Here is a 19194-nt window from a genome sequence, read left to right as displayed (position 1 = left end):
GGAATTTTGGCGAGCAAGGTGTAATCCCTCGGTTATGGGATTGTATAGAGAATATGATTGATATGTGTGTTTATTACCTATGTGTTATATATGTAGTTACTTGCTCGGGCACGAGGATGGAGATTGTTTTTCCTATCATTTGCGTGTGCTTCGAGGTGAGTGGGATAATTATATGTATGTGTATATAATTTACTTGTGTGCGGGATGTGGTTTAGTGACTTCCGAGCGTGAGAATTCAATAGAGTGTTATCCATGTACGAGATACGTTCAAGTTCGCATGTTCGATACCACATTGTGTGTTATGGTGAAAATCGGGCGTTCTTATCACCATATCATGTGCGTGACGGGTGGGTGTGACGAATTTCATTGGTCACTTTAGTTCGTGCATTCGACACCACCTATGGGGTTAGTGTTACATCGTGCGTTCGTGTACACTAGCGGTCGTTGCGAGTACCGATGGTCGTTGTGAGTACCATTCCCGTGTTTGTGTGAATATGGGTCCATATTGTTATTTGTTATTAATGTTAACCATATTATGTGTTTGTTTATTTAGCATGTTATATTGTGACTATGTGCTAATTACAGTGCTAGCTTTTTATGCTTGGTACGTGTAAGTGTATGCAAGTAAGCGGATTATATATATATATATATATATATATATATATATATATATATATATATATATATATATATATATATATATATATATATATATATATATATATATATATATATATATATATAGTGGTAGGATCAAGAGGGAAGTAACCATTCGGGGGGAAGCGGGGGGAAGCAAAAACTTTTTTTTTTCGTTTTTTGAAAAAACTTTGTTCACGAACATTATAGATGAGATGAAAATATGAACATTTAGTAGAGACACTTTGTGATAAATGTTTTTATTTTGGCGGGAAAACGCTCGAAGAAGTAATATATAACAATTATCGTGTTTTTCGAGCGTATTTTGAGATTTTAGCTATTAGGGTTTAGATATTAGGGTTTAGATATTAGGGTTTATAGGGTTTAGATATTAGGGTTTAGAAATTTAGGGTTTAGGGTTTAGATTTAGGGTTTAGATTTAGGATTTAGATTGAGTTTTTAACACGAACGGTTTAGAGTTTAGAGTTTAGGGTTTAGGGTTTAGAGTTTAGGGTTTGGTGTTTTGGGTTTATGGAATAAACCCAAAACCATAAACCCAAAACACCAAACCCTTAACCCTAAACCCTAAACCCTAAACTCTAAATCGTGCTAAATTTTACTTCACAAAACATGGAAAAAAAAAGTTCATATTCTTCACGAACAATATTATCTTGAATGTTATTTTTGTCGATCGTTTTCCCGCCTAAATAATAACATTCATCACGAAGTGTCTTTTCTAAATGTTCATTTTTTTGTGTGATCTTGATGCCGGAAAAAAAATTCAAAAAAACGAAGAAAAAAAAAATTTGCTTCCCCCCGATTGGTTACTTCTCCATTGATCATGCCCCTATATATATATATATATATATATATATATATATATATATATATATATATATATATATATATATATATAATTATTGTATTCACTAAGCTTTATGCTTACCCCTCGTATTAAATACCTTTTTATAGATGCTCATAGGACGATTTGTAGATTTCTAGTAGCTTGACTAGAATGCTAGGAGTTTGCTCATGGCGGGGTAGCATTGGATTTTGGATGTGAGTTGGGGAATTGATAAAATCTCCGGGATCATGCTCGTGATATTGGTTTTGGTTGTTGAGTCCTAAACCGTTAATTTTATAATTGGGTCAAAAATGCCACTTTGAATTATAACGGATCATGATGTCCCAAATGGCTGAATGAGTACATTTGACATTTTAACTTGTGGTATTCAGGATGTATTGGTGTATGACAGATTTTAAAGTGTCAAGTAATTTGTTAGAACGATTTTGATAAAAGTTGTGTTGGTCCTAAATTTTGTTTCAGGGTCTGACTTGGAAACAGCTATACGGCGCGCCGCGCAATATTTTGCGCGTCACGCAAATGGGCGTGAGCTGGTGGTCAAGTCTGGTTAAACTTCTGTTTTGAAAATTAGCTATTTGGCACGTCGTGCAGGGTATTTGCGTGCCACGCATATCCTTTGTAAATAAATGTGTAGCTTTTTAAATGAAATAGGGCTTGAGTCGTTTCAAGATTACGGTCAAACTTGTTCAGAATATAATAACATAAATGAATTTATATCAATCCTAAAAATTGTTAGGGCAAAATAAAAATAGACGAAGACAACATGTAATCTACAAATCCTCTATATGTATATTTATATTCACTAACTGATGTGCGTGCTTATTGTTGGATGTTTCATAACTAACTAGATGGAGGTCCGGAAAGTCCACTTCGTTGGGCCGAAAAAAGCAAAATGAGAAAATTGTTGACGTAAGCATGATGTCAGCAGAAACATTGTTCCTACCGACATCTTGGTGGTTTGTTATAAGTAATAGAATGGGTGGACGATACTTAGCGAGTCACTCTTAGTGAGTTACTTCTAATGTGGTTGGTCCATCTCTTTCTCCTACATAAATGTAGTAAGGCTTCATCGAAAGAGGCAAGAGACGTGATTAGAACATGATCTTATCTCGTCTCAAAAAAAAAAAAAAAAATTTGATTACTTAGAACCTATCTTACAAGACCTCATCTCTTTTGATGAGATGCGTACTCAAATCGTCTATTGACCACCCCTGCAGAGTTAGTCTCGAATGAATTAGCTACGTTTGTAGAGTGTAAAAGGTTATTTCTCCACAAATTGCACTAAGTTACTTTTGTCTTGATCAGGGGCGGAGCTACATTATGTCTACCGATGGCACGTGCCCCCACTCATCAAAATTCAAACGGTATATGTTTTCCATGTATTAGTTTATATATATTCCAAAAATAAGGGTGTGAGGGTGACAAAGACAGTAACAATAGAAAGCTGTGTCCCATTAATTTTACATTTTCTATTCTTTTTCTTTTTTCTAACATACATATTATGTTAATATATAATTATATAGGTAATAACTCGTGATATCAATTGATAATTATTTCATTTATGTTTTTTACTATGTTATATTCCATCCGTTTATATTTTATTCTCCACTATTTATTTTTAGAAAAAATTACGTCGTTGGTACCTGTGATTTGTTCACATTTGCCTCATAACACCTAAACTTTTTTTTTGCGTAGCTGGCACCTTAGTTTTGCTTAAGTATCATGGTTAGTACCCCAACTTAACTGCCGTCAACGTTTAATGGTTAAACCCCTCACATTATATAGTCATAAAAGTAGAAGGACTTCTAATGTAATACACTAAAAATTTAAAGACTACCTTCACAATATTCGAATTCAGGGGAATTCATTAACATATTACGGAGTACTATTTATTTAATGGGAACCAATTCAATTTAGTTTAGGGACTATCCTACTAGTTTAATCGGACCTGATGGATAACCGAATCAAGATCAGTACCAAAGATTTCATTATGGGCTATTTCAAAAACAACTTTGAAACTATTAAGATCATAAACCATGATAGAATTCGAGTTCCCGCTACGCGATTCGAAAGTAGTGAATAAAATGTTCAGGAAAAATTCCAATTATACATCATGTATATGTACATCATAATTTAGTCCTCTAATCTCAGCAACAAAGGACTAAAAAATATGATCTATGTGATTAGTACAAATACACAATTTTCAAATACTTACAGGCTTTGAACAATCATTTTCAAAAAACATAAACTTACCAACTTTGGATGCCACTTTAATATATTCTGGAGATTTCCAAACACAGCAAGGTAATCCATGAATATATGCTGGAGATTATTCGGAAGGTTATGTATATAGTATATTGTTATATCTGCGGCCGAATTGTCGTAATTATAGTTAGAGCCCATGTTTTGCTTAGATCGGTTTTATGTTCGATGCGATACCAGCCATCTTCATCTATGTGAGTGAATCGAGAACCACCCATGATCGGACTTGATCACCGGTGATCGGAGTTTTGAATCTGAAAGACGGTTATTTGTTGTTTGGGAGAGATTTTGAAACGAGGGTTATTTATTTATTTTATTAATATTTATTTATTAATAAGAGAAAGTTACGTTGTTGGTTCCTAAACTTTTACCGTATTACACTCGTAGTCCTTCTACTTTTATGACTGTATAATGTGAGAGATTAACCATTAAACTTTGACAGCAGTTAAACTGGAGTACCAACCATGATACTTAAGCAAACCTGAGGTACCAATTACGCAAAAAAAAAAAAAAAAAAGTTTAGGTGTTATGACGAAAATGTGAACAAACCACAGGTATCAACGACGTAATTATTTCTTATTTTTATAGTGTACTAAATTAATTGTCTATTTATATAAATGGATACAAATAATGTTAATACATCTAAAATAAAAAGATACGTAAAAGTTAAAGAGCAATATTACTAGATTTGGGACAGAGTGGGTACTTTATTAATATATTTTCTGCGTTGTATTCTTTTGGTATTTATTTTGTGCACCCAGTGCTTCGGAATCCTGGCTCCGCCTCTGGTCTTGATTAATCCTTTTTTCAATTCAGTCAATCAGATTGGTAAATCTAGAGTTGGATATGTAATTTTATTTTTAAAAATTTATTATATACTTAGCATTTCATACGGCTCTAGTTATTGAGTCGATAGCAAACGTCGATTTATTGGCGACTTGACTGACTCTTAGAGCCTAAATTAAATTTCAGGCAGGATTTAAAACCCATGAAAATTTGATTTTACCATTTTCATGGCATCTCAATTTTATTTATTTATTTATTATTTTTTTCCTACTTATTGGCCGGAGGTCCATTCGGAAGCAATCTCTCTATCCGTCAAATAGAGATGGATGACTTTCTCAACTTTTGAGAGTGTTTTCACTTTGGGTGGAGAAATGACTTGTCTTTATTCTCGGATAAAGAAATGATTGTCTACATCTCACCTCCCCCATACACCACTTATTTGGTATTGGTTTTGTTGTTGTTGTTGTTGTTGTTGTTGGCATTTCACAATGCTATTTAGCCAAGTTGCCAGGTCAATGGTCCCGACAAAAAACGTAAATAAAAAAATTGATGTCCATAATCCAAATAAGTCCATTGTGTTGAAATAATCGTGCAAGTGCTCATCTCTGACATTTACAACTTGTGTTCCGTTGAAATTTTGCTACAAAGTGACCTCTAGCGGTTTCGGTTTGTTATTTTTTTTCTTAAAAATGTAATGGGTCAAGGTCATGGGCTAAACCACTTGTGGACTTATGGTTCACTTCGGTCCAAATTTCAACTTACAATTTTGAGTAAACCGTCAGCGTCAAAGTTACATATTGTTCTGCTAAATTTTTATTATTATTTTTTTTTATTTAATTTTTTTTTTTTTTTTTTTTTTTTTTTGAAAGGCAACAAGATTGTTGCAATACTATAGGAATTTACATCGAGATATTTACAATACATCCTTCATGTAAGCCATGGAAGGAGAAAACGAAAATAAACATAAACATACAACCAAATTGAAAACTTTTAGCTATATAACAACCATATCGAAATAAAGCATGAAGCTATTAGTATATTATTATTATTATTATTATTATTATTATTATTATTATTATTATGGAAATGGAAATTATATTAACTTAAAAGTTTTAAAACTTACAAAAAATTAGTGGGAAGCCTAGAGACAATCTGGGCCCCCACACCTCTAGCAATAGCAAAAAATTATTATTATTATTATTATTATTATTATTATTATTATTATTACTATTATTATTATTATTATTATATATACTAAATATCAAACTTGAATGGTGCCTTCCTATTGGTCGCCCACTATTCACCAACAGTGATCGACCACTATTCACCTTTTCTCCGGAATTTTTTTTTCACGGATTCTTATTGGCTGAGCACTGTTTATCATTTTAATTTATTTATTTTTTCCTATTATGTCTTTATCATTTGGAGAAAGTTTATAGGATAGTAAACATGAATACATACACTCACTATTACACAGTTTAAAATATATAATTTTTTTTAAAATTCTTTTTAGTTAAATCGCTAGCACTTTTCAAACAGCAGCGCACGGACCCCACCTTTCTTGTTATAACCATAAATATAACAACTAACGTAATCTAATCTATATACTATGTTACTAGCACTCTCACGCGATCCGAACAATAAAATCGTGAAGATTCGAGTTGAACAATAAAATTGCGTAGATTATTATTGACTATTTACTAATTAATTTAATCAATATATGAAAACCCTATAAGAAACTAAAGCCATAAGCTCACAAACGGAATAAGGTGTATTAAAGTAATTGACATGGCAACCACACATGCTTGCCTAAGTGACTATCGAGTTGTCCAATTATGAAGCACATCATACGGCTTCGATTCTTGACTATGACAAATCGTTCAGAAAAGGAGTGTGACTAGAGAGTGCGCATAATGCGCAATTCACCCGATACCAGATTTCGTGCTCGGTGGTTTGATTACCTGAGGTTTACCCTCTATGGGGAGCACATGTGCTGGTTCATAAAGGAGTTTCTCGCTAATCCAAAAAAGTAATTAACATGACCATAGTTTATAGTCTAACACTTATGAGACCACAAAGATATAACATAATTCCATTTCTTTTCTCCGTACAAAAATTTAAGGGTCACAATTGCTGTTTGTGCATAAACGTAAGTCCCTAGTTCATTATCGTGTGTTTGTGTTTATATGGACAATGTAAGTACGTGGACAATTGGTTGTTTGGTTTATTATGTTTGCTATAACGTTTACAATCGATTGTATGCAATTAATGTTAAATTACTTACTGTCTGTGTAACACGGATACAGAATGCATCCGTACGGATACAAGTGCAACCGCACGCTTACACGTGCAGACCTTTTATAATGTGAGTTTCGTTTCATTGTTAGGGTTACGAACCATAACTCAACCCTAGCCGTGTTTTCGATTCCCTGAAGGTCTAGCACTCTGTTTGATTGATCTATAACATACTAAAGTCTATTTTGCTAATTAGATCATAAGCATTTGTGGTGTTTTTGATATAAAATTCAATATCGAATTTTTTCGCACTCGATATTGAATATTTGATCGATTAATACCGTTTAATTGTTCCTACAATTTTATTTTTCTTCCTTCCGGTTATCTTTGCTCTTTTGAAAGAACTTCTTTGGGGCATCGTACGTGGGGTCAAGAATGGTACGGAGACAAACGTTATTACGTTTCTACATTATTACGAGCCAAGAGAGAAAGCCAAAAATAATTGACTTAGTTAACCATAACTTTTTAAAGTCGTGCATATTGTCTAAGATTTTTTTAGGGGTGAGAAAATGACATTATTCGATCTGATTTTTGTATACAACCTCGTTGTCATGGTGTCAATCAATACATCATCACTTGTTTATTTTTTAATTATCAATTAAACAACACACGAAAATTCCTTCTTTTCACACTAATATTCCATGTTGTTGTGGACTGTGGAGATAATAATTTCTTTAGAGAATTATTATGGTGATTACTTATTAGTGACATAGAATATAAAACATAACTAAAAATGATAACGTAACACACATTGTTTACATACTTGGTAGTTATCATTTCGTCATGGAAAGATTCAAATGTCGACAAATAGAATATAAAAAGGTAATTTAAAAAGAACAACAAAACAAAATTAGTAGCGACAATAATATTTAAAGACTAAGTCGTCTCTCAAATATATTCAAGAACTTCGAGCCAGCTTCCTATTTGGTTTTCTTATTTTACCAAATTCTTAAGATTGGTATTGATAGGTCCACTATTATAACTCACACATCCACATTTAATATTCTTTAAAAAACAAAATATATATACTACTCTTGTTATTTGAAATTATTTTTTATTTTTTAAGAATAATTATTTTATTAAATTATACGAGCATATATCTAAAATTTATGTATTTTCTAAAACTATCGTGATATTTCTATCTTAAATTGAATAAATCCATCATAATTGCATATATAATGTATTCTTTTAAGTTTATCATTAGGGGTAAAAGTGTAAAACGAAAATCAGAAGAATTTGCTTGTCAAACCAGCGACATTTGGAGTTATGGTTGTTTGACTATTGGATGAAGATAAAGAGGTAACTTGATAAGTTATCCCTCACTTCAATCCAACTAGTATGAAAAGTAGACACATGAGATTACGGAATATGGTTAGTTTAAATTTTTTTAATAAAAATTACTTTTTAAATTCACTACTATATTTAAATATATGACCTCATATATATTTTAAATCAATAATTCTTTATATAAAAAAATATTGTATAAGACAACACTAAATTATACTAGTCGGACCTCATATAGTTTTCGAATTTATAATTTTTTGAAGATAAACTATCACTAAAATAACATTCTAATATAATTAGTACTGGAAAAATTCGAGACCCCATTAAGTTATAATTCTGAAATCGCCACTGATTTGAAAGTCTCTCGCATTTGTTATATTTCATTGCAAAAGTGAAAAAATTTGAGTGGTCGTTAGTGGCGGATGGATGTTTCAAAGTTAATAATACTTGTTCAGTTATAGATAACGTGTTACTTCTCGTGCCTGAGAAGAAAACTGGGTGGGTTAAACAACTACCTCGTAAGGTTAATGTCTTTATTTGAAGAGTCGTTTGAGATAGACTTCCGACACACCTTAGTTTTTCTATTTTGTGGTATGGATATTGATGGTATGGGTGCGTAGTTTGCGATCACATGATGGAAGCATTGAATAATGTTCTGTTTGGATGTACCATAGCCCAAGAGGTATGGATGAAGGTTAAATTGTGGGTTTATGTGGCTTCTATCCATGACTTTGACTCATGGGAAGATTGTTAGTATTGCTTGAATCATGGCATGTTAATTTCGAAGTAAAATTAAACTTTACATCGTCTTCGCTTGTCACTTTTGGCTTTTATGAAGATACTGCAACAACATCTTGTTCCGTTCTAGATGAAGAAAGATAAGTTATTTGACTTTATATGTAATTTACTCATTAATTGGATGCGGAAAAGAGGAAAATATAATATTCGTTGAGATTCTTGCCTCATAAAGTCGTAATTGTTTGTTTTCTTTTCCTAGTACTTTGCTATGGGGTTTTTATCAATAAAATTATTCTTTTGCAGGTAAAAAAATTGTGAAATGAATTTAATGAACGAATTGTATAATAATTTCTAAACGTAACATAAAATTAACAAAATTCACAATAGAGAGTTACATTTAAAAAAAAAATTACTAATTGGGTTCTATGAATGTACGATATATATTTGCATGTTGGTTTTTCATCTCGTGCTACCTTTTATATTAAATAAAATTAATTAGGTGACCCAATTACTTATAATATACGAATTTGGTTAAATGAATATATGTTTAAAATACCCTTTCAAGTTAAAAGTGGATAAAGTTTTTTCTATCAATTCAATATGCTTCCTTAAAAAAAAAAAAAAAAAAAAAAAAATTTAAATAGGAAAATTATTTTTTTACCTACCCAATTTAACCTATAAATTAATCTACCAAATCAAAAATTGACAAGTGTATATCTTTTTCATTTTCATTAATTTAAATTTAAACTTTTGTATTATACCTAAACTGACCTTTTCAATTAATTAACATTTTTTTTTTTTTGAAAAGCAACATTTTGTATTATATAAAATTGTAATTACAGTGTGTGCGGGCATGAGATCAAATCTCATAGCCCGAATGAAACGTCACGATAACTATTTACAATTTACATTCAAGGAAATGAAAAACACAAAATTTCACGAACATATGAGACAAACGAAACCATTAGCCCGGGTCGATATTGTTGATTCTCGGAAATTCCAGGTTGGATGGATTTAGCAACCACTCTAACCGATCTTTGTGGACTAAGTTAGACCGATTACTAAACCATTCGAAAGCTTTGATTTGGATTTCACAAACAATTTTTGGAGGTGCCCACGACTCATTTTGGAAGACTTTTTGATTTCTATTCTTCCAAATTAGGTAACACGTAATCCATATAATTCCTTGCCAAATTTTCCTTTGTTGTTTTGAAAGATTGCTATAACCTGACACGTTGCAAAGGTCATTTAAGGTGGAGCTTGGATGAAGGCTTTGTTGCCACCATTTATGAATACCTAACCAAACATCTTTTGCATGCTTACACGAAAAGATAGCATGGTCAACCGATTCCACTACATCATTACATAGAGGACATAACAATGAGTCGAGATCGATACCACGCTTTTCCAACTCTGACAATGTCGCAATTCTACCCAACAAAACTCTCCACATGAAGATCCCAATTTTTTGGGGGACCACGTTGTTGCGAAGGGTTTTTTGGGTCGGGTTTCACTCGGTAAAAGACATCCGTCAATTCTTGAAGCAACACGTTTCTAGATATACCCATCACCATTGCCGAGTTTGAATATGCATCTGCCCGAACCATTTTCAAGCTTTGCGTTAGAAACTATACTCGGTATGAGTTGTTCCTCTTCCCCGATAAGCCTACCCGAGAGATTTCTGCTCCATTGCCATGAAAAATCCCACGAATCGTTAATGAATTTGACACGATCACGAACAGTAGTAGCCTTGTTACACTGAGCCGAAATAACTGAGGGAAACTCGACTTTAAACTGTAGTTCCCAACCCAATTATCATCCCAAAAAAGCCAATCCCGCCCATCGCCTAGAGAACGAACCATAATATCGCAGAAGTTGATTCCGATCTTGTTTAAGTCTGAGACAACAGTGATAATATTTCGCCAAACTGAAACACGCTTCATAAATGTTTCATATTATTTAGTCTCGTTGCGAGGTTTTGACCTCTATATGAGACATTTTTCAAAGACTGCATTCGATTTTAAAAACAACCATAACCTTTATTTAATCGATAAAGGTTTAAAAGTATCGCGTAGATTATCAAGTAATGATAATCTAAAATATAACGTTTTACACATGACCATTACATAATGGTTTACAATAATGTTACACATCGATTCAAATTTCCGAATGCAGTTTTTAAACAATATTATACAAACATGGACTCCAAATCTTGTCCTTAATTTAGTATGCAACAGCGGAAGCTCTTAACAATCACCTGAGAATAAACATGCTTAAAACGTCAACAAAAATGTTGGTGAGTTATAGGTTTAACCTATATATTTATCAAATAGTAATAATAATAGGCCACAAGATTTCATTTCTCATAAACATCCATTTGTATAAAAATCATTCATATGTTTGAACACCTGGTAACCGACATTAACAAAATGCATCTAGAATATCCCCAAAACAGAACCACTCGTCTGTAGAGAAAAAATCGAAGTACTAAAGCAGTTCAAAATCTTTGACTAGGGCGTGTCAAAGCCCGTAGATCTACCTTTAGGATTCGCGTCAATTAGTGGCAATTATAATAAACACTAATTCATGGGCTACCAAGTTCGACAAGGGCGATATCCGGTATAGCAATTCATCATAGAATGTAGTTTCAATTACTTGTGCCTATTTTGTAAAACATTTATAAAACTGCATGTATTATCATCCCAAAAAGATATTAGATAATAAAAGTGGGACTATAACTCACTTTCACGTATTTTTACTTCGTCGGAAAATAAGACTTGGCCACTGGTCAATTCACGAACCTATAACAAATATATACATACATATCAAAGTATGATTGAAATATATTCATAGAATTTTTTATTACGTGTTGATGATTTAAGTTGTTAAATTAGCAGTCCAACGTTAGTAGTCCACAATTAGTAGTCCACAGTTATTAGTACATAAATAAATCAATATAATATCTCGAATCAATACACGACCCAGTGTATACAAGTCTCAGACTCTATCACAACTCAAATTATATATATTATTTTAGAATCAACCTCAACCCTGTATAGCTAACTCGAGTATTACCGCATATAGAGTGTCTATGGTTATTCCAAATAATATATATAGATGACGTCGATATGATATGTAAAATCATTGTATACGTGTCTATGGTCTATCAAGGTTACATAATATATGTTAGAATACATGTTAATACAATATAAGTTAGTTAAGTTATGGTTAGTATAGATTTGTTATAAAATTTACGTAGCTAAAACTAGTAATTTTTACCAATTTTGTTTTACCCATCATTTCTTCGTTTTAAATCCGTTTTGAGTGAATCCAGTTGCTACGGTTTCGTATCGAACTTGACTTTAAGAAACTAAATAGAAAAAGTGATGGTTTATAGTCAGAGTTACAGGTTACAAGTCTTTTTTGTAATAGGTAGTCATTTCAGTCGAAAGAACGACGTCTAGATGACCATTTTGAAAAACATACTTCCACTTTGAATTTAACCATGATTTTTGGATATAGTTTCATGTTCATATGAAATATCATTTTCCCAGAAGAACAACTTTTAAATCAAAGTTTATCATATTTTTGAATTATCCAACCCAAAACAGCCTCCGGTTTTACTACGACGGCGTATGTCCGGTTTTACGGTGTTCTTCGTGTTTCCAAGTTTTAAATCATTAAGATAGCATATCATATAGATATAGAACATGTGTTTAGTTGATTTTAAAAGTTAAGTTAGAAGGATTAACTTTTTTTGCGAACAAGTTTAGAATTAACTAAACTATGTCCTAGTGATTACAAGTTTAAATCTTCGAATAAGATAGTTATATATATATAAATCGAATGATGTTATGAACATCATTACTACCTCAAGTTTAGTAGGTAAACCTACTGGAAGTGACAAGAAATGATCTGACTTTAAAGGATTCTTGGATGGCTTGAAAGTTCTTGAAGTAGAATCATGACACGAAAACAAGTTCAAGTAAGATTTCTACTCGTATTAAGATTGTTATAGTTATAGAAATTGAATCAAAGTTTGAATATGAATATTACCTTGAATTAGAGAGATAACCTACTGTAAATAACAAAGGTTTATTGATCATAGATGATTGCTTGGAATGGATTAGAAAGCTTGGAAGTAGGCTTGCAAACTTGAAAGTGTTCTTGATGTGTTCTTGAGTAGTTGATTTGTATGTTGATCTAGGTTAACTAGATTGAGCTAGATTATGAAGGAAATGATGTAGAACACTTAGAACAATGAGAGAACACTTGAGAGAGAGTAGTTTGATGCATGTAAGTTGCAAAATGAAAGTGTTTGTGGTGATGCCCTTTTACGTGAATTATGGCCTTCAATATAGGCTCCATTAGTTTGTAATTTTGTGAGATATTTCATGCTAGATGTTAAATGATGGTTCCCACATGTCTTGGTGACTCACAAGGGCTGCTAAGAGCTGATCATTGGAGTGTATATACCAATAATAAATACATCTAGAAGCTGGGTATTGTATGAGTACGAATACGGATGAATACGAGTAGAATTGTTGATGAAAACGAATAAGAATGTAATTGTGACCAACTTTGATAAGTATGAGTGTTTTGATATGTGTCTTGAAGTCTTCCAAAAGTGTATTAATACATCTTAATACACTACATGTATATTCATTTTAACTGAGTCGTTAAGTCATCGTTAGTCGTTACATTTAAGTGTTGTTTTGAAACCTTTAAGTTAACGATCTTGTTAAATGTAGTTAACCCATTGTTTATTATATCTAATGAGATGTTAAATTATCATATTATCATGATAACATGGTGTATGAATATATCTTAATACGATATATATATATATATATATATATATATATATATATATATATATATATATATATATATATATATATATATATATATATATATATTAAAACGTCATTACAATGATAATCGTTACATATATAACTTGTTTCGAAATCCTTAAGTTAGTAGTCTTGTTTTACGTATGTAGTTCATTGTTAACACACTTAATGATATATTTAATTATCATTTTATCATGTCAAACATAGTATATTGATATCTTAATACGATTCATATGTATTTAGTAAGACGTTGTTATAATGATAATCGTTATATATATCGTTTCGAGTTTCTTAATTCACTAGTCTCATTTTTATGTATATAAATCATTGTTAATATACTTAGTGAGATACTTACTTATCATAATCACATGTTAACTATATATGTAACGACCCTGGAATTTCCAACGTTTATTTATTAATAATTATTATTATTAATACGTGTGATTAAACGAATGTATGTTATTACATTTACATGTTGCCTTGATTGCCCGTACTTGACTTTTAAGAGCCCGAAACGTCTTTGTGACACCCGGAACTTTCACGAATAATATTTTTAGATATTATTTACATTCATGATTAAATTTATTAATTATTTTAATTAACTAAGGCAATTAGTTAGTTACTTGGGCTTTAATTGGTTTAACTTGTGATTTATTTGAACTTGGGCTTTGATTAGTTAATGGACTCATGAATTAAGACTTGTAAGCCCACCCTACCCTTAAGTGGGCTTAGTTAGCCCACTCTTTCAAAGTGTAAGTATCACTTTAACTTGTAACTAGTTGGTTAACTTAGTAAGGAATCAAGTTAGTTGTTCTTCCCATGCATGCACCCATTTTAACCACCTTTAAGGACAACCACATGCTAGTATCAACCAAACAACACCCTCCCCCTTTGAGGTTGCTGCTGGCCGTCACTTTTCATGGGGGATGGGGGGTTAAAATTTCCTTTTTACTTACTACTCTAACTTGTATTCACTTCACAATTCAAACACACATTCATCTCTCATTTTCTCTCAACCATTCTCTCTCACTTTTCTCTACTTCCTTGTAAGTTTTATGTACTAATCCTCTTCCTTTTCTCTTGAATAAAACCGAATTCAAGAACACATTCATCATCATCTTTTGTTCATTAATTGTTGTTTGATACTTACTAATTGTTGTTTACTTACTTACTTGTTATTCTTTATTAACTTTCAAGAATCTAACTTTCTAGTTTTAATTCTTCTTTTATCTTGAATCTTCAAGAACATACAAGACATAAACTTTTTAGTTTATGATCTCCACTAAATACTTGTTCAAAGTTTATAAAGTTCATGGTTGAAAGACATATTTGAAGTTCATGAAGTAAACTTTAAAGTTTACTTTCTAAAGATCAAACTTTGGTTTGAATCTTTAAAGTATGAACAACCATGAACCTTTTCTTGTTTACTTAGTTACTTCTTCATTATTATGCACTTTAATTTCATGTAGTTAGTTTATATGGTCAAGTACTACAAGTTAGTCTTGATCTCATATCTCTTGAACAAATTAAGTTAACCTTGGAAGTTCAAGAACACACAAACAAGTTTTCTTTAAATATAACTTTGGATCTAGACTTTTGAGTCTTGAATCTTCAAGATCAAACTAAGAACTATGTTCTACTACTTATGATCTTGATTAGTTAGTTAACTTTCAAGTTTATAGTTCATGTATGTGTTAGATCTAAGACTTTGATGTAACTTTGGTTCATCAAACTTCATACAACTCTTAAGTGAGTTGTGCTTCATGTCTTAGACTTGCACTAGGGTTATGATGGTCAATAATTGGTTAAGATGATTTAGATACATCAATGAGTTGTACACTTGAAACTATATTCATCAAGGATGAGAACCATGATGAACATCAAGCACCAAGACCACCGGAACCCTTTTAAACTCACTGTTCTGTCCAAAACCTACTGACCTGATGCTTCTGGAACAGACCAATAGACCTGGGCTGTTCTAACCTTGATTTTTAGATATAACTTTTCGAGTAGATAACTTTTCATATAAGACTCGTCTTAATCCGAGTTACGGTTTAGAGTCTACGGCCCTCCGAGCGTCACTATGTCCATTTACTTTTCTGTTTTCTGTGTACAGTTTCTGTTTTTCTGGTTTCTGTAACAGACCAGTACACCTAGGGTACTGTAACCTTGATTTTCAGATAGCTCAGTTCGTGTAGATAACTTTTCATTTAAGACCCGTCTTCATCCGAGTTACGGTTTAGGATTTATGGCCCTCCGATCGTTACTATGTCCTTTAACGTTGTGCAGAAATTTCTGACCTACTCGCACTCAGACCGTCGCCACGGTCAAACCAAGACGAGTTTGCTTCTGTAAATTTTACCACACTTAAGGGACTCATAGAAGGAGCCATGGCAACTGGTCTCACCTTAATTCAGTAAGGTTAGAGGCCGTGGTGACTGACTGAAGTCAGACTTTGTTGAAAACTACTTTCATAAACGAAACTTACTTTACGCCTTTTGTTTAATGATGATTGATGATGACCCTTAAGACCTTAATTACATACTTTTAAACCTATTAATAAGATTTACTGACTTAGTACTATTTGACTTAGGTTGAGGACTTCGTACCATTTACTTGCACACCTTTCCCGACTACTACTTTACCGCTACATATCATTGTGAGTTATAGCATTCCCTTTTTACTTTAAACTTATTTTGGGAACTGAGAATACATGCGGATTTTATGTTTTACATACTAGGCACGAGTACTTAAACTTATATATGTGTGGGTTATATAACGGCAGAAACATTCCCTTTAGCTCGGTAACGTTTAATCATTGGTTTTTGAACCATGAACGCGAATCTTAGATATGGATCCATAGGGTTTGACATCCCCACTCGGGCTAGTCGCGCTAGCAGTCAACGAGTGTTTAATACTTCGTAAACATACGCACTTTCTAAGTGTACTTTCAGGGGGTATTTTAAACGTTAAGTTAGTTACCAAGTGCCCACGGTTAACATATACTTTATCATACTGTTTTGAAAAGCTCGTTGTAGCACTGAAATCTCGTAGCCTACCTTACATACTGTTATACTTAAACTATAGCTCACCAACCTTTGTGTTGACGTTTTTAAGCATATATTTCTCAGGTGCTTGAGGTTACTTCCGCTGTGTACTAGTCGTGCTGTAGAACCCGCTGCTTAGAGTTGTTATCGCATGACTACTTATCTTGCATTCAAACTTATTTACTTTTGAAACTATATTATGTAACGACCTTTGGGGTCACGTACACTTATTTATTTGCTTCTACTTAGTGAAGCATGCTTTTGAAATGTAAAACATTTGATGTCGGTTATGACATCACCTTTTTATCGTGAATGCAACTTCTTTAATTACAGCATATAGTACTTAACCTTATAATGATCCTGTTGTTGATGATTCGTACACGATAGTTTTGTACGGGGCGTCACATTTGGTATCAGAGCATTGGTTGTAGGGAATTAGGTTGCATTAGTGAGTCTAAGACCGACCCGAGTAGGATTCACTAATAGGACTAATCTACAACTTGCTAGTTTACTTGTTTCCGCTGAACTTGCTGCATGCTGCTGCTAACTGTTACTGCTATATGCCATATGCTATTACATGATTTCACTACTGCATGATGCTACTGCTTTCGATTGCATGCTACTTTCATACGAATTACTGTTATTGCCATGCTAGTTACTGTTATACATGATTTAAACGGTTGGCCTATTATTTGCTTGCTTTATGACATACTGACATGGAAAATTTATTTTTCCTTGTTCAGATGTCGGATGTTCCACCTACTGGCATTTCGGGCAGTACAGACTCAGACCCCGTCGCCCTACCTACTGCTACACCTGCTGCTGCTACTGCCGATACACCGGCCCCGACACCCACTAGTGATCCCGGCGCTTCTACTTCCAGAGCTGGTACTAGCGCACCTGCCCCAGTGTCTGCTCCCGGACCCCCGAGGTCACAGCCCCGCATTGGTGGTATTGAGATCCCCGCGGAGTTCGGGGAAGGGCCGTTTCGTAACCACATGTGCACGCCTTGCCGACGCACTCCCGACGGACGTTTAGTCGTGATTCCACCAGGCAGACACTGACAGATGTTGGCCGCCTTCGGACGCTTCGGATTACCAGCTCAGCCACCAGTGTCACCACCACACGATTCGGATGACTCATCATCCGCCGATTCTTCATCATCAGACGACTCCAGCGATGATGAGGATCCTGCTGATAGACCTATTCAGGCACCCTCCACCCCTCCGAAGAAGCGGTACCGTTCCGACGGCACCGTCATTCCAGGGGTGAATGGAGGTCGTGCTTTTACTGATGCTTTTGGCCATCGACGTAGGGTTACTGCTCGTAAACGAGTTGTGCCATACCCTGCCGACCCACAGATACGTAAGGTTCCCCGTTACGTATTGACTATTCCTGGAACCATACCACCTAGATTTAGATACGGACCACTTACATCTAGGGACGTACCGTCTACATCCGGAGCCGGACCATCTACATCAGCACCACCGGCACCACCCGCACCACCCGCCCCACCTGGACCTCTTGCCCCACCAGCTCCCTCTAACGAGGAACTGATGAGGGAGGTTGAGACTCTCTGAGCTCGAGTCACTGAGCTCGAGGAGCAGTTGGCTCGAGGAGCAGTTCACCCGCCTTCACCGTAGGACTTTGTATTTAGATTTCATGATGTAATCTAGATATAGTTTCATGTATTTCATATGTATTGTACGAACTTATTCAGATATATGAAACTTATTATTATTAATGAATGGAACTTTGCGTTATTTAATTCTTGCACGATGTTCTATTTACATTGCTGTACGATGATTCTGTGGTATTTGTACCTAGATGCATTATTTAATAACATGTGATGTTTTGATTCCATGTTAGTCACTATATACTGTATTACTACTACTTGCATGCTGGATTTTGACTTGGGTCAAAATTTTTGTTTAGAATACCATGGCTAATGGAAGAACCACACCTACCGCCACCCAGATTGAGGACATGATCAGCGAACGGGTCGCTGCAGCCCTAGCAGAAAGAAATCTCCAAGCTCCACCGCTACCACCACTAGTTATCCCACCCGTTCGAAATGGGTGTACATACAAGGAATTCCAGAGCTGCAAACCGCATAACTTCAGCGGCACCGAGGGACCAGTTGGTCTCACCAGATGGTTCGAAAAACTTGAATCAGTATTCCGAGTTAGCAACTGTTCGGAGGACAATAAGACGAAGTTTGCATCTTGCACACTATCAGACGGCGCGCTAACGTGGTGGAACACGTTAGCTCAAGCAAAAGGGATTGATGAGTCGTATGCTACGCCTTGGGAAGAGTTTAAGTGTGCTATGATTGATGAGTATTGTCCAAGAACCGAAATTCAGAAGATGGAAATCGAATTTATGCAGTTAAAGGCCGTAGGGAACGACCTTAACAGTTACAACCGTA

Source organism: Rutidosis leptorrhynchoides, chromosome 5 (genome assembly GCF_046630445.1).
Source record: "Rutidosis leptorrhynchoides isolate AG116_Rl617_1_P2 chromosome 5, CSIRO_AGI_Rlap_v1, whole genome shotgun sequence".
Taxonomy (NCBI): Eukaryota; Viridiplantae; Streptophyta; class Magnoliopsida; order Asterales; family Asteraceae; genus Rutidosis; species Rutidosis leptorrhynchoides.
This window is presented reverse-complemented; position numbering follows the sequence as displayed.